Source organism: Schistocerca gregaria, unplaced genomic scaffold (genome assembly GCF_023897955.1).
Source record: "Schistocerca gregaria isolate iqSchGreg1 unplaced genomic scaffold, iqSchGreg1.2 ptg000492l, whole genome shotgun sequence".
NCBI classification, from domain to species: Eukaryota; Metazoa; Arthropoda; class Insecta; order Orthoptera; family Acrididae; genus Schistocerca; species Schistocerca gregaria.
Window position 1 is genome coordinate 14039 of NW_026061899.1, and position 23954 is coordinate 37992.

A 23954-nucleotide genomic window follows, 5' to 3' on the forward strand; every position below is an offset into this window, starting at 1 on the left:
TTTTGCCTTTAGTGTCTGCGCATACCGCGGCAATCGAAGTAACTTTGCAGACGATGAATGTAACAGTTTCAAAGAGAAAAGCGGCCAATGTGACGATCTGGCATTAAGTCGATTCGAAGGATAATGTCGAAAACGATCGGATTTCTCATGTGGTTACTACATATGAACATCTTTTACATTCACCCGTGCAACGTGGCGTACAGACGTACTCTCATGCAAAATCTTAAGGTCCTTGCTCATGTCCAATGCACCAAGGCGGAAAATAAGTGAATAACCGATAACTAAAGCTTGTATATTACTGCTTCCTACTTTCGATTACATCTGCTTAGAAGCTTTTTCTGTGTTCTAATATAATGTTTTCAGTTTCTTCCGCATATTGCAATAAGCGACATAAATTTCCAGGCGATAAATGTAACTGTTTCAGAGAGAAAAGCGGCCAATGTGAAGATCTGGTAATACTTTCGATTCGATAGCAAACGACGAAAGCGATTGAATTCCTCAGGTTATTACTACGTATGAACACTTTCCACATTCTCCCGTGCAACGTGGCGTACAGACGTACTTTCATGCAAAATCTTAAGGTCCTAGTTCATGTCCAACCGTGCGACTGCTAAGGTCGCAGGTTTGAATCCTGCCTGGGGCATGGATGTGTGTGATCTCCTTAGGTGCGTTAGGTTTAAGTAGTTCTAAGTTGTAGGGGACTAATGATCTCAGCAGTTGAGTCCCATTGTGCTCAGAGCCATTTAAACTGATGTCCAATGCACCAAAGCCGGCAAATTAGTAAATAACCGATAGCTAAAACGTGAATAGTACTGCTTCCTACATTCGATTACATCTTCTTAGAAGCTTTTTTCGTGATCTAATATGATTTTTTCAGTTTTTTCCTCATATTGCAATACGCGACATACATTTCCAGACGATAAATGTAATTGTGTCAGAGAGAAAAGCTGCCAATGTGAAGATGTGGCAATATAACTGATTCGGTAGCAAATGACGTAAGCTGGCGGTTTTCTGTAGTTTTTACTACATATGAACAGTTTCCACATTCCCCCGTGCAAAGTGGTTTCCAGACGTCGTTTCATGCAAAACTTTAGGTCGTCGGTCATGTCCAATGTACCAAAGGCGAAAAATAAGTGAATAACCGATAGCTAAAACTTGAATAGTACTGCTTCTTACTTGCGATTTCATCTTCTTAGAAGCTTTTACTGTGTTCTAATATGATGTTTTCAGTTTTTTCCTCATACCGGAAAACACGTCAAAATTTTGCAGATGATAAATGTAACCGTTTCAGAAACAAAAGCGGCCAATGTGAAGATGTTGCAATAAAATAGATTCAGTTGCAAATGACGAACGCGGGCATTTTTCTCTAGTTTTTACTACATATGAACAGTTTCCACATTCCCCCGTGCAATGTGGTTTCCAGACGTCGTTTCATGCAAAATCTTTAGGTCTTCGGTCATGTCCAATGTACCAAAGGTGGCAAATATGTGAATAACCGACAACTAAATCTTGAATAGTGCTGCTTCTTATTGGCGATTACATCTTCGTAGAATGTGCTTCTGTATTATACTATGTTGCTTTTGTGTCTCCACATACTGCGGCAAGCGACATATCTTTGCAGACGATGAATGTCTTTACTACATATGAACACTTTTCACATTTTCATATGCAACGCGTCTGCTAGACCTCCCCTCATGCAAAATCTTAAGGTACTAACTCATGTACAAGGCACCAAAGTCGGCTAAATATTCAATTTTCGGTAATTAAAACTTGAATTGTATTGCTTCTTGCCGGCTACTACATCAACTTAGAAGCTTCTTCTGTGTTCTACTATGGTGCTTTTAGTGTCTCCGCATACCTCAGAACGCAACATAGCTTTGCACACGATAAATGTAACAGTTTCAGAGAGAAGAGCAGCCAATGTGACGATCTGGCATAAAGTAGATTCGATAGCAAATGACGAAAACGAACGAATTTCTCTGGTTTTTACTACATATGAACACTCTTCACATTCTCCCATGCAACGTGGCTGCTAGTCCTCCCTTCATGCAAAATCTTAAAGTTCTAGCTCATGTCTAAGGCACCAAAGCCGGCTAAAATATCACAAGTCGATAACTGATTTTGAGTCGTACTGCTTCTTACTGGTTATTAATTCAACTTAAAAGCTTCTTCTGTGTTCTACTATGGTACTTTTAGTGTCTCCGCATTCCGCAGCACGCGACATAGTTTTGCACACGGTAAATGTAACCGTTTCATACAGAAGAGCGGCAAATGTGACTATCTGACACTAAGTCGATTCGATAGCAAATGACGAAAACGGGCGGATCTCTTACGTTTTTACTACATATGAATTCTTTTCACATTCTCCCGTACAACGGGCTGATAGTCCTCCCTTCATGCAACATCTTAAGGTTCTTGCTCATGTCCAAGGCACCAAAACCGGCTAAAAAATCCAAAATCGATAACTAAAACTTAAATTGTACTGCTTCTTACTGTCTATTACATAAACTTAGAAGTTTCTTCTGTGTTCCACTACTGTGCTTTCAGTGTATCCGCATATCGCAGCACGCGACATAGCTTTGCACACGATACATGTAACCGTTTCAGAGAGAAGTGTGGCCAAAGTAAGGATCTGACATTAAGTCGATTCAATAGCAAATGACGAAAACGGGCGGATTTCTCAGGTTTTTACTACATATGAACACTCTTCACATTGTCCCGTGCGACGTGGCTGCTAGTCCTCCATTCATGAAAAATCTTAATGTCCAAGCTCATGTCCAAGGCACCAAAGCCGGCTAAAAAGTCAAAAATCGATAACTAAACTTGAGTTGTACTGCTTCTTACTTGCTGTTACATCAACTTATAATCTTATTCTGTGTTCTACTATGGTGCTTTTAGTGTCTCCGCATATCGCAGCACGCAACATAGCTTTGCACACGATAAATGTAACCGTTTCAGAGGGAATAGCGGCCAATGTGACCATCTGACATTAACTCGATTCGATAGCAAATGACGAAACGGGCAGATTTATTAGGTTGTTTCTATATATGAACACTTTTCACATTCCCACGCGCAACGTGGCTGCTAGTCCTCCCTTCATGCAACATCTTAAGGTACTAACTCATGTCCAAGTCACCAAAATAGGCTAGTGAGTCAATAATCGGTAACTAAAACTAGAATTGTAGTACTCCTTACTACCCGATTATATCAACTTAGAAACTTTTTCTGTGTACGACCATGATTCATTTAGTGTCTCCGCATACTTCAAAACGCTACATAGTTTGGAAGACGATAAATGAAACCGTTTCAGAGATATTAGCCTCCAATGATTCGATCGTTCATTAAGTCGATTCGATAGCAAATGAAGAAAACGGGAGGATTTCAGAGGGTTTTACTACATATGAACACCTTTCACATTCTCCCTTGCAACGTGGCTGCTATTCCTCCATTCATACTAAATTTTAAGGTCCTAGCTAATGTCCAAGGCACCAAAGCCGGCTAAAAAGTCAAAAATCAATAACTAAAACTTGAATTGTAAAGCTTCTTACTGGCTATTACATCACCTTAGAAGCTTCTTCTGTGTTCTACTATGGGGCTTTTAGTGTCTCCGCATTCCGCAGCACGCGACATAGCTTTGCACACGATAAACGTAACCGTTTCAGGGAGAAGAGGAGCCAATGTGACGATCTGACATTAAGACGATTCGATAGCAAGTGAAGAAAACGGGCGGATTTCTTAGGTTTTTACTACATATGAACAATTTTCACATTCTCCCGTGCAACGTTGCTGCTGGTCCTCCCTTCATGCATAATATTAAGGCCCTAGCTCATGTCCAAGGCACCAAAGCCGCCTTAAAAGTAAAAAATCGTTAACTAAAACTTGAATTGTACTGCTTCATATTGGCTATTACATCAACGTAGAAGCTTCTTCTGCGGTCTACTATGGTGCATTTAGTGTCTCCGCATTCCGCAGCACGCGACATAGCTTTTCACACGTTAAATGTAACCGTTTTAGAGAGAATAGCGGCCAATGTGACCATCTGCCATTAAGTCGATTCGATAGCAAATGACGAAAACGGGCGGATTTCACACGTTTTCACTACATATTAACACTTTTCACATTCTCCCATGCAACGCGGCTGCTAGACCTCCCTTCATGAAAAATCGTAAGGACCTAGCTCACGTCCAAGGCACCAAAGCCGGCTTAAAAGTCAAAAATCGATAAATAAAACTTGAATTGTACCGTTTCTTACTGGTTATTACATCAACTTAGGAGCTCCTTCTGTGTTTTACTATGGTGCTTTTAGTGTCTCCGAATTCCGCATCACGCCACATAGTTTTGCACACGATAAATGTAACCGTATCAGAGAGAAGAGCGGCCAATGTGACCATCTGACATTAAGACGATTCGATAGCAAATGACGAAAACGGGCGGATTTCCTAGGTTTTTACTACATATGAACACTCTCCACATTCTCCCGTGCAACATGGCTGCTAGTCCTCTGTTCATAGAAATTCTAAAGGTCCTAGCGCATGTCCAAGTAACCTAAGCCGGCTAAAAATTCAATAATCGATAGCTAAAACTATTATTTTACTGCTTCTTACTGCCTATTACATCAACTTAGAAGCTTCTTCTGTGTTCTACTATGGTGCTTTTAGATTCTCCGCATTCCGCAGCACGCGACATAGCTTTGCACACGATAAATGTAACCGTCTCAGAGAGAAGAGCGGTTAACGTGACGATATGACATTGAGTCGATTTGATAGCAGATGACGAAAACAGGCGGATTTCTTAGGTTTTTACTACATATGAACGCTTTTTACATTCTCCCGTGCAACGTGGCAGCTAGGCGTCCCTTCATGCAAAATCTTAGGGTCCTAGCTCATGTCCAAGGCACCAAAGCCGGCTAAAAAGTCAAAAATCGTTAACTAAAACTTATAATTGTCCTGCTTCTTATTGGCTATTACATAAACTTAGAAGCTTCTTCTGTGTTCTACTTTGGTTCTTGTAGTGTCTCCGCATTCCGCAGCACGCGACATAGCTTTGCAGACGTTAAATTTAACCGTTTCAGAGAGAAGAGTGGCCATTGTGACGATCTGACATTAAGTCGATTCGATAGCAAATGACGAAAACGAGCGGATTTCTTAGGTTTTTACTACATGCGATCTCTTTTCACATTCTCCAGTGCAACGTGGCTGTTAGTCCTCCCTTCATGCGAAATATTAAGATCCTACCTCATGTCCAAGGCACCAAAGCCGGCTAAAAATTCAAAAATCGATAGCTAAATTTCAGTTCTTCTGCTTCTTACTGGCTATTACATCAACTTAGAAGCTTTTTCTGTGTTCTACTATGGTGCTTTTAGTGTCTCCGCATATCGCAGCACGCAACATAGCTTTGCACACGATAAATGTAACCGTTTCAGAGAGAAGAGCGGCCAATGTGACGATCTGATATAAAGTCGAATCGATGGCAAATGACGAAAACAAGCGGATTACTTAGTTTTTTACTACATTCGATCACTTTTCACATTCTCCCGTGCGAGATGGCTGCTAGGCCTCCCTTCATGCAAAATCGTAAGGTCCTAGCTCATGTCCAAGGCACCAAATCCGGCTGTAAAGTCAACAATCGATAATTAAAACTTGTATTGTACTGCTTCTTACTGGTTATTACATCAACTTAGAAGCTCCTTCTGTGTTCTACATTGTGCTTTAATGTCTCCGAGTTTCGCAGCACGCAACAAAGCTTTGCGCACGATAAATGTAACCGTTTCAGAGAGAAGAGCGGCCAATGTGACGATCAGACATTAACTCGATTCGAAAGCAAATGACGAAAACGGTCGGATTTCTTTGGTTTTTACTACATATGAACACTCTCCACATTCTCCCATGCAAGGTGTTAGCTAGTCCTCCCTTCATGCAAAATCTTAAGGTCCTAGCTCATGTCAAAGTCACCAAAGCCCCTTAAAAAGGCAAAAATCGATAACTAAACTTTAATTGTACTGCTTCTTACAGGCAATTACATCAACTTCGAAGCTTCTTCTGTGCTCTACTAAGGTGCTTTTAGTGTCTCCGCATATCACAGCACGCGACAAAGATTTGCACACGATAAATGTAACTGTTTCAGAGAGAAAAGCTGCCAATTTGACGATCTGACATTAAGTCGATTCGATAGCAAATGACGAAAACGGGCAGATTTCTCAGGTTTTTACTACATATGAACAATTTTCACATTCTGCTGTGCAACGTTTCTGCTAGTCCTCCCTTCATGCAAAATCGTAAGGTCCTAGCTCATGTCCAAGGCACCGAAGCCGGCTAAAAAGTCAAAAATCGATAACTAAATTTTATTTGTACTGCTTCTTACTGGCCATTACATCAACTTAGAAGCTTCTTCTGTGTTCTACTATGGTGCTTTTAATGTCTCCGTATATCGCAGCACGCGACATAGCTTTGCACGCGATAAATGTAACCGTTTCACAGAGAAGAGCGGCCAATGTGACTATATGACATTTAGTTGATTCGATAGCAAATGACGAAAACGGGCGGATTTCTTAGGTTTTTACTACATATGAACACTTTTCACATTCTTTCGTGCAACGTTGGTGCTAGTCCTCCCTTCATGCAAAATCTTAAGGTCCTACCTCATTTGCAAGGCGCCAAAGCCGGATAAAAAGCCAAAAATCGAAAACTAAATTTTAATTGTACTGCTTTATACTGGCTATTACTTCAACTTAGAAGCTTCTTCTCTGTTCTACTATGGTTCGTTTAGTGTCTCCGCATTTCGCAGCTCGCGACATAGCTTTGCACAAGATAAATGTAACCGTTTCAGAGCGAAGAGCGGCCAATGTGACGATCTGACTTTAAGTCGATTCGATAGCAAATTTATTTATTTATTTATTTATTTATTTATTTAACCTGACAAGATTAGGGCCATCAGTCCCTCTCTTACATCTAACCAGGCATTCTACTTATTTTACAGTCATATGTTGTAGTAGGCATGTTAAACTACATCTAATACAAAAAGTGAGATAAACAATTAGAAAGGTACACCTCGAAAAATACATTATTGAAGAGAAAGATTTCAGATAGGAGTGCTGGCAGCAGGGAGTGTGGGGGGAACTCGTGGTGAAGGGAGGAGAGGAATAGAGGGACATGATGAAACATAATTAAGGAAAATATAAAGGAAAAGAAGACTGCGTGGCTAATAGAGATAGATGAAGAGGAAGGCATCTCAGAAGCAAGATAGGAGACGCTAGCTTTGCTATTTGACATATGAGAGGATTGGCCTTGCACATTAATTTTGTGGAGAATTTTCATGCGGATGATAGTAGGAAATGCTTCAACTTCTTCTTAAAAGCAACAGGAGATTGAATTTTCCTCAAGGTGAGGGGCAGTTTCTTCCAGAGGCGAACAGCGGCAACTGAGAAGGAGTTTGCAAAAGTTTTTGTTTTGTGAGTGGGCACAGCTAGGATACCAGATAAGAGCGACCTCGTGTTTCGATTATGATGGCATTACACGTTTTTAATCTCTGAAGCTAGGTACTGGGGTGCTTGCGCGACGAGGAGTCGGTGAAGTAGACATATAGAGTGGTAGTCACGCAGTTTGTCCGGCCGCAGCCACCCTAGCTCGGAGTATGAAGCACTAACATGATCATATCGGCGAATGTTGCAGGTGTAACGCACACAGGCATTCATGGTTAGCTCTAGCCGTCTTTTGTTTTCACTACTCATGCCTTGTTGAATCACATCACAATAGTGGAGGTTCGGTAGAACGAGTGCTTGCACGAGCTGGCGTTTCAAGTTCTGTGGGAATATGTTCCGAAACTTTTTGAGAGCATAGAGAGAAGCAGACGTCTTTCGGCACACTGCGACTGTATTCTCCGCCCAGTTGAGATGCTCGTCCAAAGTTACACCCAAGTTTTTCACTGTTTTCTGATATGGTATTGGAGTACCTTCGAGCAGAATAGGAGGTAGCCGTTCGCGGAAATCTGAACTTATTAATTTCTGATGGGCTATTAAGATTACTTGCGTCTTTTTTGCGTTTAATTTAAGCCCCTGGTTTTTCGCCCATGTCACTACTGAAGACAGATCATCATTCATCAGAGCGATTGCAGTGTTTACGTCTTCAGGTCTGACGCTTAGGTAGAGCTGGAGGTCGTCGGCATATGTTTACAGGAGGACAAAACCGATGAAAACAACAGTGGTCCTAAGACTGATCCTTGTGGCACTCCCGAAGAAACATGTTTCGAGGAAGATTTTTCATTTGCGCAGACAACACATTGCTGTCTGTCTTTTAAGTAGCTTTCAAACCATCTCATTGCACTATCAGAGAAATTAAGCTGTTGCATTTTTCTGAGTAATATGTCAAAGTTAACAGTGTCAAAAGCTTTGCTGAAGTCCAGTAGCGTCAATACTGTTGCCTTTCGATTGTCGATGGCATATTTCATTTCATCAGTTACTTTAATTAGAGCAGTGTTTGTGCTGTGATGTTTACGGAAACCAGATTGAAATTTGTCATATAGACTGAATTCATGCAAGTGTTCAGTGATTTGGTCATGAACAATATATTCAAGTGCTTTGGAAACAGCTGGCTGTATGCTAATTGGTCGGTAATAACTAGGCAGTTGCGGGTTTTCGATCTTAAAGATGGGTCGAATTATGCTTCTTTTCCATGCAGTGGGGTATATTCCGTTCACGAGGGAAAAATTAAATATGTCAGTTAAGACAGGTACTAAGATATCGGCAACATTCTTAATCATGGTTATACCGATAATGTCGTTGCCTATTGCATCAGAAGAGATTCTCATTATTGCTATTCTTGCCGTATTTGTTGTTACATGTTTTAGATGGAAGGTATCGTTGTTAGTTATCCTGTTTGGGGATTCTTGTGGACGGTAATTATCAGCCGTGCTGGTAATCAGAGGTGCAGAGAAGAATTCATTTAATTCGTTAGCTGACACATGAAAAGTAGTTTCCGATTTTGCCTTTCCGACCCCCAAGCTACGGAGATTCTTCCATAGAGTCGTGGGTGTCAGATCGCTGCATACAAGGGAGCGAGCGTGCCTGATTTTGGCATTGCGAATGCATTGTTTCACTCTGTTCCGTAGCTTTCTATAATCTTCGAAACGCTCGGTTTTCGGATCTGCCTTGAAACGCCTGTGGGCAGCATCATTATTAGTCATCCTTTGACGTAATTCAGCTGTCAGCCATGGAGCAGGAGATTTTCTTACACGGACTGTGTGCGCAGGTGCATGTTTGTCATAGAGGGCAAAGAGTTTATCACCAAGTTCATTAATTTTGCCGTCGATTGAAGGTTCTCTGATTATTTGATGCCATGAGATTTCTGAGCAATCGGCTGTTAGAGCGTCAAGGTCAATACTTTTCATGTTCCTACAAGTTATGTAACGCGTAAAGTCAAAAATCGATAAATAAATTTGAATTGTACTGCTCCTTACTGGCTGTTACATCAACGTAGAATCTTCTTCTGTATTCTACTATGGTGCTTTTTGTGTCTCCGCATATCGCAGTACACGACATAGCTTTGCACACGATAAATGTAACCGTTTCAGAGAGAAGAGCGGCCAATGTGACCATTTGACATTAAGTCGATTCGATAGCAAATGACGAAAAGGGGCGGATTTGTTAGGTTTGTACTACATATGAACACTTTTCTCATTGTCCCCTGCAACGTGGCTGCTAGACCCTGCATGCAAAATCTTAAGGTCCTAGCTCATGTCCAAGGCTCCAAAGAAGGCTAAAAAGTAAAAAATCGATAACTAATCTTGAATTGTCCTGCTTCTTACTGGCTATTACATCAACTTAGTAGCTTCTTCTGTGTTCCACTATGGTGTTTTTAGTGTCTCCGCATATCGCAGCAAGCGACATAGCCTTCCACATGATAAATGTAACCGTTTCAGAGAGTAGAGCGGCCAATGTGACGATGTGACATTAAGTCGATTCGGTAGCAAATGACGAAAACGGTCGGATTTGTTGGATTTTTACTACATATGAACACTTTTCACATTCCCCCGTGCAACGTGGCTGCTAGTCCTCGTTGCATGCAAAATCTTAAGGTCATAGCTTATGTCCAAGGCACCAAAGCCGCCTAAAAATTGAAAAATCGATAACTAAACTTAAATTGTACTGCTTCTTACTGGCTATTACATCAACTAAGAATCTTCTTGTGTTCTACTATAGTGCTTTTAGTGTCTCCGAATATCGCAGCACGCGTCATAGCCTTCCACACGATAAAGGTAACCGTTTCAGAGAGTAGAGCTGCCAATGTGACGTTCTGTCATTAAATCGATTCGATAGCATATGACGAAAACGGGCGGATTTCTTAGGTTTTTTCTACATATAAATAGGTTTCAAATACTCCCGTGCGACGTGGCTGCTAGTCCTCCCTGCATGCAAAATCTTAAGTTCGTAGTTCATGTCCAAGCCCCAAAGCCGACTAAAGAGTCAAAATCGATAACTTGAATTGTACTGCTTCTTACTGGATATTACATCAACTTAGAAGCTTCTTCTGTGTTCTACTATGGTGCTTTTAGTGTCTCCGCATATCGCAGTACGCGACATAGCTTTGCACTCGATAAATGTAACCATTTCAGAGAGAAGAGCGGCCAATGTGACCATCTGACATTAAATCGATTCGATCGCAAATGACGAAAACGGTCGGATTTGTTAGGTTTTTACTACATATGAACTCTTTTCTCATTGTCCCCTGCAACGTGGCTGCTAGACCTCCCTGCATGCAAAATCTTAATGTCCTAGCTCATGTCCAAGGCTCCAGAGAAGGCTAAAAAGTAAAAAAATCGATAACTATACTTGAATTTTACTGCTGCATACAGGCTATTACATCTACTTAGTAGCTTCTTCTGTGTTCTACTATGGTGCTATTAGTGTCTCCGCATATCGCAGCACGCGACATAGCCTTCCACACGATAAATGTAACCGTTTCAAAGTGTAGAGCGGCCAATGTGACGAACTGACATAAAGTCGATTCGATAGCAAATGACGAAACCTGACGGACTTCTTAGGTTTTTACTACATATGATCACTTTTCACATTCTCCCGTGCAACGTGGCTGCTAGTCGTCCCTGCATGCAAAATGGTAAGGACCTAGCTGATATCCAAGGCACCAAAGAAGGCTAAAAAGTCAAAAATCGATAAATAAACTTAAATTGTACTGCTTCTTACTGGCTATTACATCAACTTAGAAGCTTCTTCTGTGTTCTACTATGGTGCTTTTAGTGTCTCCGCATATCGCAGCACACGACATAGCTTTGCCCACGATAAATGTAACCGTTTCAGAGAGAAGAGCGGCCATTGTGGCGATCTGGTATTTCGTCGATTCGATAGTAGATGCCGAAAACGGGAGGATTTCTTAAGTTTTTACTACATATGATCAGTTTTCACACATTCTCGTGTAACGTGGCTCCCAGACCTCGTTTCATGCAAAATCGTAACGTCGTCAGTCATATCCCTGGCGCCATAGGCGGCTAATAATTCAATAATCGATATCTAAAACTTGAATTGTACTGCTTCTTACTGGCCGATTACATCAACTTAGAGCCGGCCGCGGTGGTCAAGAAGTTCAGGCGCTCAGTCCGGAACCGCGGGACTGCTACGCTCGGAGGTTCGAATCCTGCTCGGGCATGGATGTGTTTAATGTCCTTAGGTTAGTTAGGTTTAAGGAGTTCTACGCTCTAGGGGACTGATGAAAACAGATGTTAAGTCCCATAGTGCTCAGAGCCATTTGAACCAATAACTTAGAAGCTTCTTCTGTGTTCTGTGGAGTTGCTATTAGTGCCTCCGCATGCCGCAGTCAGGGACATAAGTTTCCAGACGATAAATGTAACTGTTTTATAGAGAAAAGCATCCAATGTGACGATATGTCATTACGTCGATTCGACGGCAATTGACGAAAACGGGACGATTTCTTAGGTTTTTACAACACATGAACACTTTTCCAATTCTATCGTGTAACGTGTCTTCCAGACTTCGTTTCATGCCAAATCTTAAGGTCGTCGGACATGTCTGAGGCACCAAAGCCGGATAATAAGTCAATAATCGATTACTAAAACTTGAATTTTACTGCTTCTTACTGGCTGATTACATCAACTTATAAGTTTCTTCTGTGTTTTACTGTGTTGCTATTAGTGCCTCCGCATACCGCAGCACACAAAGTAAGTTTGAAGACGATGAAGGTAACCACTTCACAGAGAAATTTCAAATTCTGTGTCTGTGTCTATTGCCTGCTCATATTGTTTAAAGCAGGTTGCTCTAAATGCCCAGTTGATCTGATTCCATTGATACCTATTCTAAACAATCTCGGATTGGTAAAGACCAAGCTCTGCTTATACTTATAGTCTGGGAAGTTGACATATCTTAGACAGTAAAATATGATGGTTAAAGATGTCCACTGAGTATTCCCATATACACTGAAGTTAGCTTTGAACAACAAATTATTAATTGGCCACCTACTCTTGACTCAATAGCTACTAAGATCTTTCACTAGTGAAGGAGGTGACGACGTTGTTATGTCCACTAGAGGCTTCTGTAGTTTGCTGAAAATGATGTGATATAATTGTGCCTTGTGATTTTCTGTGGAGTTCCAGAGTAAGTTCTATACTGGTGCAGGACATTCATTCGTGCTGTTCTCATTCGAGGCAATCCTGGATTCTGAATCTCAAGCACCAGAGGATTATAAACAGCAATGCAACCTCTGTCTTCCTGGCTGTGCACTATTTCAAAGTGCTCTGGTTGACAGTCTCTTCTCATTGTGCAGTGCTTGTAGATTATTGTAAATGGATTATCTGCATTATTTAGAACATCTCATTCTAAACTTTCTAAAGAACGAGACTTTTCTGTCATGACCACTTTTTGTGTGAGGTGATAAATACCAGGAATTTGATTGCATTTTGAGAACCTAATGGTAACTAACATTATTGTCTATGTAAATTAATGGAACTGGATTTTTCCTGAGGTCAGCAGTTTTCCGAAGGTCGTCGTTTTTCCCAAGGTCGGCGTTTTTCCCCGAGGTCGGCGTTTTTCCCCGAGGTGGGCGTTTTTCCCCGAGGTCGGCGTTTTCTCCCAACAGCGGCGTTTTTCCCCGATGTCGGCGTTTTTCCACGATGTCGTCGTTTTTCCCCAAGGTCGGCGATTTTCCACGATGTCGTCGTTTTTCCCAAGGTCGGCGTTTTTCCCCGAGGTCGGCGTTTTTCCCCGAGGTCGGCGTTTTTGCCCCGAGGTCGGATCAAAGATTTTTTTTCCCGAGGTCTAGAAATCTATCGATATATTGAAAATCCAAAGTATTTTCATGTATGTAGACTATACTGTTATGTCATGTCATCTTGAAACATTTATCCGACCACTAGATAATGGTATTTATCAAGATAGCGATATATTTCGTTATATCTATTTATTTCGATAATCGTTTTCTTAGGGGTACAGATTTATTTTGAGACGTCCATACTTTTCCCATTATCGATTCAATTCGATATATCGACTTACGTAGATGCGCACATTAAATCATGATATCGATTTATTTCGAGATATCTATCTATATTGAGTAGTCTATTAATTTCGAGATATCGATTGATTTAGAGTATCCGATTATATCGAGATATCGATTTATTTTGATATACCGACACAATTAAGGTTGTCTATATATTTCCAGGTATCGATATATTTCCATGTATTGGTGTACTACAGATATCGATTCTTATCGAGATATCGATATAATTCAAGGTACCTCCATATCTCTAGTAATCCATAAATTTCTAGATATCGCTATTTTGAGAGATATCTTTATATTACGTGGTACCAATATATTTCGAGATATCGATATATTTCTGTACCTCAATTTATCTCGATATGTCGACTAGCATCGAGATTTCGGTCTATATGGTAAGCCGAAATGCGTCTAGATGTCGATATACTTCGGGATATCGACTCATTTCGGTGTAGCGGTTGTTTGGAGGTGTCGATTTATTTCGAGGTTTCGATTTATTTCACGGTGTCGATTTATTTCGAGGTTGCGATTTTTCGAGGTTGCGATTTATTTCGAGGTGGCGATTTATTTCGAGGTGGCGATTTATTTCGAGGTGTGGATTTATTTCGAGGTGTCGATGTATTTCTAGGTGACGATATATTTCGATGTTACTTGTCGACTGCATCAGCTTAGAACCTATTTCGTACAGAGTGGTGCGACTGCATACCTCAGCAGGCGACATTGATATCCAGACGATGAATTTTACCGTTTCCGAGAGAAAAGCGTGCGATGTGATGAATTGGCACTACTTCATTATGAAAACAAATGACGAAAACGTGAGGTTTTCTTCGGTTTTTCTGCCACTGCTGCCAACTTTCAGCCCACCCCCTCCTCCCCTTCCCCAGTCGTGGCGATCAGCTTTTGTGATGGAAATGGACACAGGAAAGTAATAACGTTCCATGAAATCCCATTCTAGGGACGTTCAAGGGTAAATGTTCCAGACGGTTTATTTGCATTAAGACACGCATACTGCGCATCTACAATGTCACATCTGCCAGATCGTTTCTATTGTCAACAGTGGAAAACAAAATAGCGTACTGAAGAAGCCATAGTGAGACGCGGTTTTTGGTAGACGAAATAATAGGAATACTCTAGCCATTGATAATGATGATCTAATGAGAATTCTGTTATTGTTTTGAAAGATGCATTTAAATATGCATTGAACGTAGCTCCAAATTATTTTGAGAATTATAATTGCGGTATTATGAATCTACATTGGAGATTTTGTAATGCAAAACATTTCGATCTGAGAATACTTTACGTGATAGTACGGCATTGACCTTGTGTGTCATTAGGGTAAAGTTAATTTGCCGCCATTCACATAAAATTTATCCGCCATTAACATAAAATCTATTTTTCAGCGTACTGCAATAAGGACTCACTTCAGATGATTGGACAATTAAAGTGAACTCAAACCGTTATTTTAATAGTATTCGTAGGTCCATTGCAGCATTTACCGTGGACAGTCCCTGAGCCTAGACTGTCAGTTTTATGTAGGGAGTACTACTTTAAAAAAGCACTCCGTGTTCAGGTCACAAGTGGCCAATCAGGACCATCCGACCGCCACGTCATTCTCACTGAGGGTGGAGGAGGAGCTGGCTCTCCCACTCGTTGTGGTAGTTTCCTTTGACTGGAGCCGCTACTATTCGGACGAGTAGTTCCTCAATTGGCATCGGAAGGCTGAGTGCAACCCGAAAAATGCCAACAGCGCATAGCGGCCCATATGGTCACCCATCCAAGTGCCGACCACGCCCGAAAGTGCTAAACTTCAGTTATCTGACGGGAACCGGTGTATCCACTGCGGCAAGGCCATTGCCCCTACCACTTTTTATGATATTTTTGATCGTAGTTCAGGTCTGATGGCTGGGAAGAATGGACGTTTACCATGTTATGCACATTTATATTTTCACTACGTCGACAAAGCTGGTCCAATTTCGACCACAGGTGATGGTAGCCATAATGATCGTGCCAAGCATCCCGTGTACATTAGTTACACCCAAGTGTGTGGGCATCACAGCATTCGTGACATTTAAATTTGTTACTTCTTTGCTACTATATTCGCAATAAATTTTGCAGACAGTATCCGCATATGACGCTGAATGTACCTACAAAATTATATCATTGTACGACACATGTTTCGGGAGATACGTCATAAAAACTCAGGACAAGGCCAGACGCTGCATAGTACGGACGTGGACGCACAGCTGTAAATAAATGCCTGGTCAACACCAAGCTTTTCCGCTAGTCATCTATAAAGATAAAAAATCCCCAATATTGTCTACCAGCGTATTTTTGAAAAACCTTTATTTTGTCATCCATTTTTTTCCTGTAAAAATCGTAAAAGCCGTGCATCATTGTGTTTTTAAAAAGCGTTTCTTATTGTCATCTCTTTTTATGTATTTTAAACCATCTATCGCTTGTGTAACCTGTGGCTACAAGTCCATTCCCTTTATGGTGTAATCGAAATAATAAACAACGCAAAAAAGTGTGGGTCAATTTCTTCCTCATTTTTCGGAACTTCTGATAATAGTAAATCGTTGGCTCTTTGAGGGCGTGGTAGGTACATACAAGAGATTAGTGTAAGATTAGAATTTGGGTTAGATGCAGTGCCAGGAGGTTCTGTTTCTATCTGGCTAGCTTCAGAGTACTTCACCATCTACTAAGTGATGCGTTTCATTGTGAATGGTGTGTTCTGTGCTAGGTCTACCCTTTTACTGCACAATGCTGTTCCTTCGATGCTATTAAAACCAGGATGTTATCAAAATATATGCACAGTGGCAGACTGGAGTCTGCAGAAATATTTCCAGTGGTGGGGAGGGGGGAAGGCGGGTCGGGGCTGGAGTGCATGATTCTGAAACTGGCACTCTGTGTACAAATCAGCTGGTCAGTTACGAGGTGCATCAAGCTACAAGACCCTAACTCTATAAGCGCTACAACTGGCCAAAGCTAAGGTTTATCAGTATTGTGGAGAATTCTTATCTGGAAGAGTATACTGTAACGAATAAAAACTCTTTACTCCAGATTCCAGGGAGGGTTGTGGGCGATGGGTGAAAGTGCCCTTTTGCCTATCCTCCCCTCCCGACCTCCTCCCCTCCCCCTCCCCTTCACCCTCGCAGACGCCAATGGCTGGCCCGTTCATTTTGAGAACATCTGAGCTCCAGTAACCTTTCTGAGAAACTGTTCTTGTTGTCCTTGTGCGTCAATCTTACCACTCAGAACACCAGTGGGAATGTTGGTTATCGCTGAAATAACTGGTTTTCGGCTCTTATCAGTTTCCCAACCCTTCTTTAAGCTAATTGTTAAAGCCCGTCACAATACCAGTTCTTGTAATAACCGATTTTCAGTCTTTTATTTACATTATTTTCTCTAGTAAACGTAGAAATCAAACAAAGATTAAACAATTTTTACTTTCTCAGTTTCTTGATAAATGGAATCAAAATGTCAAATTAAATACCCTTATGATGACCTGCAGCCGTTCAGAACGAAATTAGAATTATATTAATACCGTCAACTGCTCACGTGTGTCGATATATATCAACGGCGACAGGTGACAATGTGTGCACGTCTGGGACTCGAACCCGGGATCTCCTGCTTACATGGCAGGTGCTCTGCCCATCTGAGCCACCGAGGGCACAGACGATAGTGTGACTGCAGGTACTATCTCGCGCACGCCTCCCGCGAGACTCACATTCTCACCTTGCATGTCCACACACTACATTCGTAGTGTCCCACACCGACACACTCATTACTCGTGGAACACATTCTTACCAAGTCCAGTTCGGGGAATACGTGTGCATCTTCACAGAAGAAGGTCATGGCTGGTATTGCCAGAACCATATACTTATATTGATATGGACATGTCTTCCACGAGGAATGAGTGTGTTGGAGTGGGACTCTACGACTGTAGTGTATGGACATTCAAGGTGAGAATGTGAGTCTCGCAGGAGGCGTGCGCGAGATAGTCCCTGCAGTCGAACCATATACTGTGTCCTCTGTGTCTCAGATGGATAGAGCGTCTGTCATTTTAGCAAGAGATCCCGGGTTCGAGTCCCGGTCGCGGCACACATTTTTACTTGTCCACGTTGATATTTATCAACGCCCGCGAGCAACTGACGGTATTAATATAATTCTAATTTCTTTAAATTAAATAGTCAAATAAAACTTTGTCCGATCTTCGCTGCTGGCGAGTGCTTCTATACTACAGAAAACTGGCAATATTATCCTACTGATTATAGTTTTTAGAAGCTCTGCTCAAAAATTATATTGTAATCGGTTATCACAGCACTATTCAGGCATTACGTATAGTCCAGCGATAAAGAGTGAAAACTGCGGCAGGAGAACTCTCTTTTTCGTTTTAATTTCTCTGTTTTTAAGGGCTAAAAGCAGATAACGGCATACTACGTAGACACAGCAGCAGATCAGGCACTTTCTACTTTTATCCAGAACTATGAATGATTTGTTAAATTTTAACTTTTTTCCTTGTATGATGTCGCAAGTCGACCAAATCTAACTTTGTTCTTCACTCGTACCGCATATCGTAAAATACTTCCAGACTTCCAGATGGTGCCATTCTATGTTACAACTGACGTTCGACAACAGCGAGAAACTGTGTCCAGTCTCGCGCTCTGCTTGTATAACAGGCACAGTATTGTCTCGGCAATGTTGGACCAATCCATTTGTTGCTCGTTTCTATCAGCAGTGTTATTAAAGTGGCATACATAACTTTTCCCATTTTTTTCTGTAATAACGCCGTATTTCAGTGCTATGGAAATCTTACGAATAAAAATTACTCGTCTTTTTTTAAAAAGGTTTATTTGAAAACTAAAAATTTTACTACGACATCTGTGGCTAATTGATATATCTGTTTTTACGTGGTTATCAGGAAAAAATGAAAAGATACTTGTTATAACCGAGAGCAAACAAATACTGAAAGACATCGGTTATTCAGAACTAAAATACCCATGTCGTTTTAACTGATCGGTTTTTCTATCTATAAACTGCAGTGTCGCCATAGAAAAGTGTGTCGCTCCATCAATGTCCATAGCAACTTTGAGATATGTGTTTATGCGCAATATCGGCAAATGGAAACACGAAGAGGTAATAAGCACCTGAGCGATAGAATTTATTTCACAGTCAGAAAAGTCGAGTGACAGGCAAGACTGAATCACTGTAATAGAAATTATATGGAAAGCTGTGTAAAGGAAAATTTCCAGTTCTTTCGTGGATTCCAAAATTGAAGCAAATTCCGGGACACCAAGGTGACATAGTCTTATACGGATAGTATTCCATGACTAACGTAATTGGCCCATATACTGTACTGGTATACGGATAATATTACACGACTAACGTAATTTACCTGAAATAATTTACAAACATGTTACTGTAACATTCGCTACTACTCATTACGCTAATTCACCTTCAGCCATTAAGCGCAAATCTCAGTTATGATACGTGCGCCAAACAAAAATTTATCAACCTAGTAACTCAAGACAACTACAAACGATCATTGTGTGCAAAATAAATAGAACACTTCATAAGAAGAACATGACGGGTTTGAATCATTCCCACCGCAAAGGATGAAAAATTCAGGCTCGCACACAAGACCACTTGATAACTAACCAGAAATTCAGATTAGTTGTAGCTTCGGTGACAATCGCCTTTTTTACATTTTCCCCGTAAACTAGATAATTATGAAACGTAAGCAACTACTGTAAAATATCTGCGGCAACGGCCTTGCCGCGGAGGTTGCATCGGTTCACGTGGGATCACCGAAGTTAAGTGCGTTGTCGGGCGTTGAAGGCACTTGGATGGGTGATCATCCAGGCCGCCATGCGCTCTTGCCATTTCTCGGGGTGCACTCAGCCTCATGATGCCAATCGAGGAGCTACTCGGCCCAATAGTAGCGGCTCCGGTCAAAAAATACCAACATAACGACCGGGAGAGCAGTGTGCTGACCCCCGCCCCTCCTGTTCGCATCCTCCACGGATGATGACACGGCGGTCGGATGGTGCTGTCCCAGTAGGTCACTCGTGGCCTGAAGACGGAGTGCTTACAAAGCAAACTACTCTCCAGTGGATGGTCGTACTACTGAGACCTTGATGCCTGGCATCAATAACAGATGGCAGCACAAGAGGTTGGCTTACGCCTACTGCCGAATTTTGCGATCTGTCGTAAGCCTGCGTAAGCAGGTAGGGCCTTCCGTCTTAAGTGCAAGCATATCCATTGCGTTTTCTGTCACGCGACTTGAGTGGAATATTTCATTATTTCTGAAATTTTATAGAAATGTTTTTCGTTGTATATCCTCACCATCGGTACTGAATTTACTGTAAAATTACTTGCTCACTTTTCGGAACTTCCGTTCATAGTAAATCGATACTATTTGAAGCCGTGGTAGACACGAGTCTAGTGTGCTTCACCTTCAGCACCTTCTGTGTCAGTCTCGGTTAATATGTCGCTGATTTCACAACGAACAGTTCGTTGTCTACTGAGTATACTGTCTGTTGCACGACACTATCCCTCCCACGCTGCTAAATGTAGGTCGTCGGCAAAATATGACTGCAGTGGAACAAGGGCGTCTGCAGAAATTTCCCCAGGAGGTGGTGGTGGCATTGGTAGTGGTGTGTGTGTGTGTGTGTGTGTGTGTGTGTGTGTGTGTGTGTGTGTGTGTGTGTGTGGAGGACTATTACTATGAAACTCACACAGTCCAGACCGCCAAGGAAAATAAACCTTGAGATTTGGAAAGAGTGTTGATCTTATACCGCTTATACTGCATATTTCAAAATTCCACCTCTAAGGGGGAGACGCAGGACATGAAAGGATTTCTGAATCATGTAGCTATTAAGGTAATTTTGAAGCTAGGCATACGAACATTTGTATCTGGTTTCTAGGTCAGAAATAAAGAAATATGTGTTCCAGTATCTTTGGGAATTTAACCTCTATGAGGTGAAATAGTGGATGAACATTTTATTTTGAGATAAATAATTATGGAAGAACTATGAAAGTATTTTTAAGGCTACATCTACGAAAATTGGTATTTGACTTCAAGGCTACAAATAAGAAAATACGTGTTTCGGTGTTTTTGGAAGTTCAACCCCTAAGGGGATGAAATAGAGTGAGCTGGTGCGTTTCTGGCACCAGTTTCCGTCGATCGTTGTTTCGATCTTTGAGTCGCGGTCCAGAGGACACTGCTCCCTAAGCGACTGTAGTAGTTCTCTGTGCAGCCCAACATCGGGCTTACCACGCTTACACTGGACACAGTTGCCAACAAATCGCCTGCCATCGCGATATAGGTTGGGCCAAAACATGTATTCCTGAACTCGGTTCAAGGTCTTGAAGAACCCCAAATGACCCCCGTCCGCCGACTCGTGGAAATATCTGAGTGCCATGCTAACTCGTTCCTGTGGAATACAGACCTTCACTTGGCCACGGTTGGCTCCCCCTTTACACAAGAGGCCCGCACGAAGGCAACAGCTAGTGACGACGTCGCCATCCACAAACTGCTGCATATTCGGTCCCCACCCGGCGTCCTCGGCCTGTTTGCCGGCTAAGTCGAAGAAGAAGCCGGGTGTCTCGGAGAGAAGGAAATTCACCCCCAGATCCGGCTCCACGTTTCTGAAATTGGTTCATTATGAAAGCATTATGAAAGCATATCTGACAGTTCGTATTCGGCTAATCTGTTACAATTTTTAAAAACTACGTGTTTCACTGGTTTTTAACTTCGAGCATAAGGGGATGAAAATTTTAATGAAATATTTATTGCGTTATATTAAAATATTTTAAATCTGCATCTACGAAAACCGGTATTTCACTTCTCAATTAGATATAAAGAAATATGCGTTATACAAACAAGAATACAAACGGCTTGATTAACAAAAACCTTGGACCCCAGCTGTCAGCATTGCTTTTTGGTCATTCAGCAAAAGACCGTGCTTCAACGGCGTTAAGTTTAGAAAAGTTTAGAAAGTGTTGCAGTTTATAAAAGACATAAAAAAAACGATTAAAGAAAAAATGCTTTGCAGACCATGAACGGTCTAAGTAAGTAAAGAAGCGGATGATAAGCTAGCTATTTATGCAAATAAGTTGGTCAGTTTAAGTTCCGAGACATGTCATCCAGCAGGAACGGAATCCTATAGTTGCTACGATTGGCTAAAGGAAAAGTTTTGCAGAATCACGCGAAATCACTCTGCAAGTGGCTGAGAATCTCGTAATGAATAAAAATTCTGTACTGAGAATTCCAAGGTGGGAGAGGCGAGATTCCTCCCCCCCCCCCCCTTCCCTCTTCTCAGAATCCTATCCTTCTTTACCTACAGCAAAAAATAAATAAATAAATAAAACTAGAGAAATTTCTACTGTGAAACTATTTGCATACAAGAGAATGGCCATTAAAATTTAACTCTTCAAAGTTTTAAGCCCTGCCCCGTTCGAAAATTCAATTTCTTTGTAGTTGCATTTTTTAAAGGTGTACTTGTCTAGACTCCTGGAACGGAAAGGTTTTTTTTTTTTAATCCGTGCTTTACAAAAGTTTCTACAGTCCATTGTTTGAAGCAGTGTCACGGCTGCCATGAGCCGCGCGGGGTACCCGCCATGTGTCCAACGCCTTGTCACGGTTCGCGCGGCTCCCCCCGTTGGAGGTTCGAGTCCTCCCTCGGGCATGGTTGTGTGTGTGTTGTCCTTAGCATAAGTTACTGTAAGTAGTGTGCAAACATACGGACTGATGGTTCAAATGGCTCTGAGCACTTTGGGACTTAACATCTGAGGTCATCAGTTTCCTAGAACTTAGAACGACTTAAACGTAACTAAATTAAGGACATCACACACATCCATGCTCGAGGCAGGATTTGAACCTGCGACCGTAGCGGTCGCGTGGCTCCCGACTGAAGTGCCTACAACCGCTCGGCCACATCGGCCGGTCTATCATGTATTCTAGAAGAGCTGCACGGTCGTCAGTGGCGCCTGTTCTTTCTAGAACAGTTACTATCTTCATATCTATGGTTAAACGTCACCCAGCCATTGACCTTCGTCTGTGCGAATGCGCACAGGCTACCGGAAATCTTACGGGAATCGTCACCTTAGTGTGAGCCAGTAATGAGTGGATGGACAAATACCTATTAAGTACATTACGTAATCGGATTGTGGGCGGTTCGGGGTGTGAGTCTCACGGGAAGCGTGCGAGGGATAAATTCCTGCAGTCGTGCTGTTCATTTGTGCCCTCGATAGCTCAGATGGATTGAGCGTCTGCCTTGTAAGCAGGAGATCCTGGGTTCGAGTCCCAGTAGCGGCACACTTTTCAGCTGTCCCCATCGAAGTATATCAACAACACCTGTCGGCAGCTGAGGGTTTCAATTAATTATCAGTTGTGTAGGTGATTCGATGAACCCTTTGCCAGGCACTTAAATGTGTTTTGCAGGGTATCCATATAGATGTAGATGATAACTCGTCCCGTGTCGCACGTGCTCAAAAGGATTCATACTGCAGAATGCATGCAAACATACTCACCGAAAATACGGGCGAATATCAAGTGCAGGCTGCCGAGTGCTGCATATCCAGCTTAGACAGATCGGCTTTTCCTGCCAAGAAGAACAGGAAGTTGCTGTCTAGGAACAATCAGAGGTAGAGGAAGGGCTGATAAATACTCCTTGAATTGCAGACTAAACGTAAATAACGAAAATTCATTTTTGGTAAAAATTGGTCAAAACATAATCGTTTGCCTTCCGTATTGGATTAGCTGTTTTGAATATTGAAAATCTGACTTCAGATTCGTTTTCAGCGACATTAAGAATATATGTGTAACACTCAGTTCATGCAAATCGAAGTAATAATATAACTAAATGTTTTCCCTAAACTTTGAACACTTTTTTTTTCGAGTAACGATTTTCTCAGAACGGCATGCAGCATAAATTAAAAGTGGTTCGATCTCTTAACTTCTACCTCTGACCCCTAAAAGTAAACACTTTTCTTAGGAACTTATAGCTATAATATGACATTTGTTAATATTAACTAATTTTTGTGTAGGCATAAGGAGTGAAACAAACCCCTCAAAATCGAACTCAAAGTTCGAATTAGCACTGTATCGTTAAATTTAAGGTTGTTTCATTGCGGTTAGGTATGCGCTCCCATTAATTTTATGTATTATCGACTGATGTTATCCATTTTCAAGTTCAGAGAAATAATGTAGTATCAACTGATGTTACCCATTTTTGAATTCAGGTAACATCTGAGGTGCCACACTGCACGCACTCTGCGTACTCCAGTCTCGCAAGCCCTTGATCAAATCATAATTACGGGCGCCATTTTTTATTGAAAATCTAAAATTAAGCTCATAGTATTGTCACTCGTAATTCCCAAACAGATCGTTCGAATGTATTTTCATTGTCTCAAAAAAAATTTCAAATTTACCCTTTTTTG

General features: G+C 41.5%; 1 non-coding gene across 1 annotated transcript; it reads left to right on the top strand.

Annotated features, from left to right (window-relative positions):
- Positions 1 to 22755: 22755 nt before the first annotated feature.
- Trnat-ugu (transfer RNA threonine (anticodon UGU)) lies at positions 22756 to 22830 on the top strand. Its single transcript has one exon. It is a non-coding gene; the product is annotated as a tRNA-Thr (tRNA).
- Positions 22831 to 23954: the final 1124 nt, after the last annotated feature.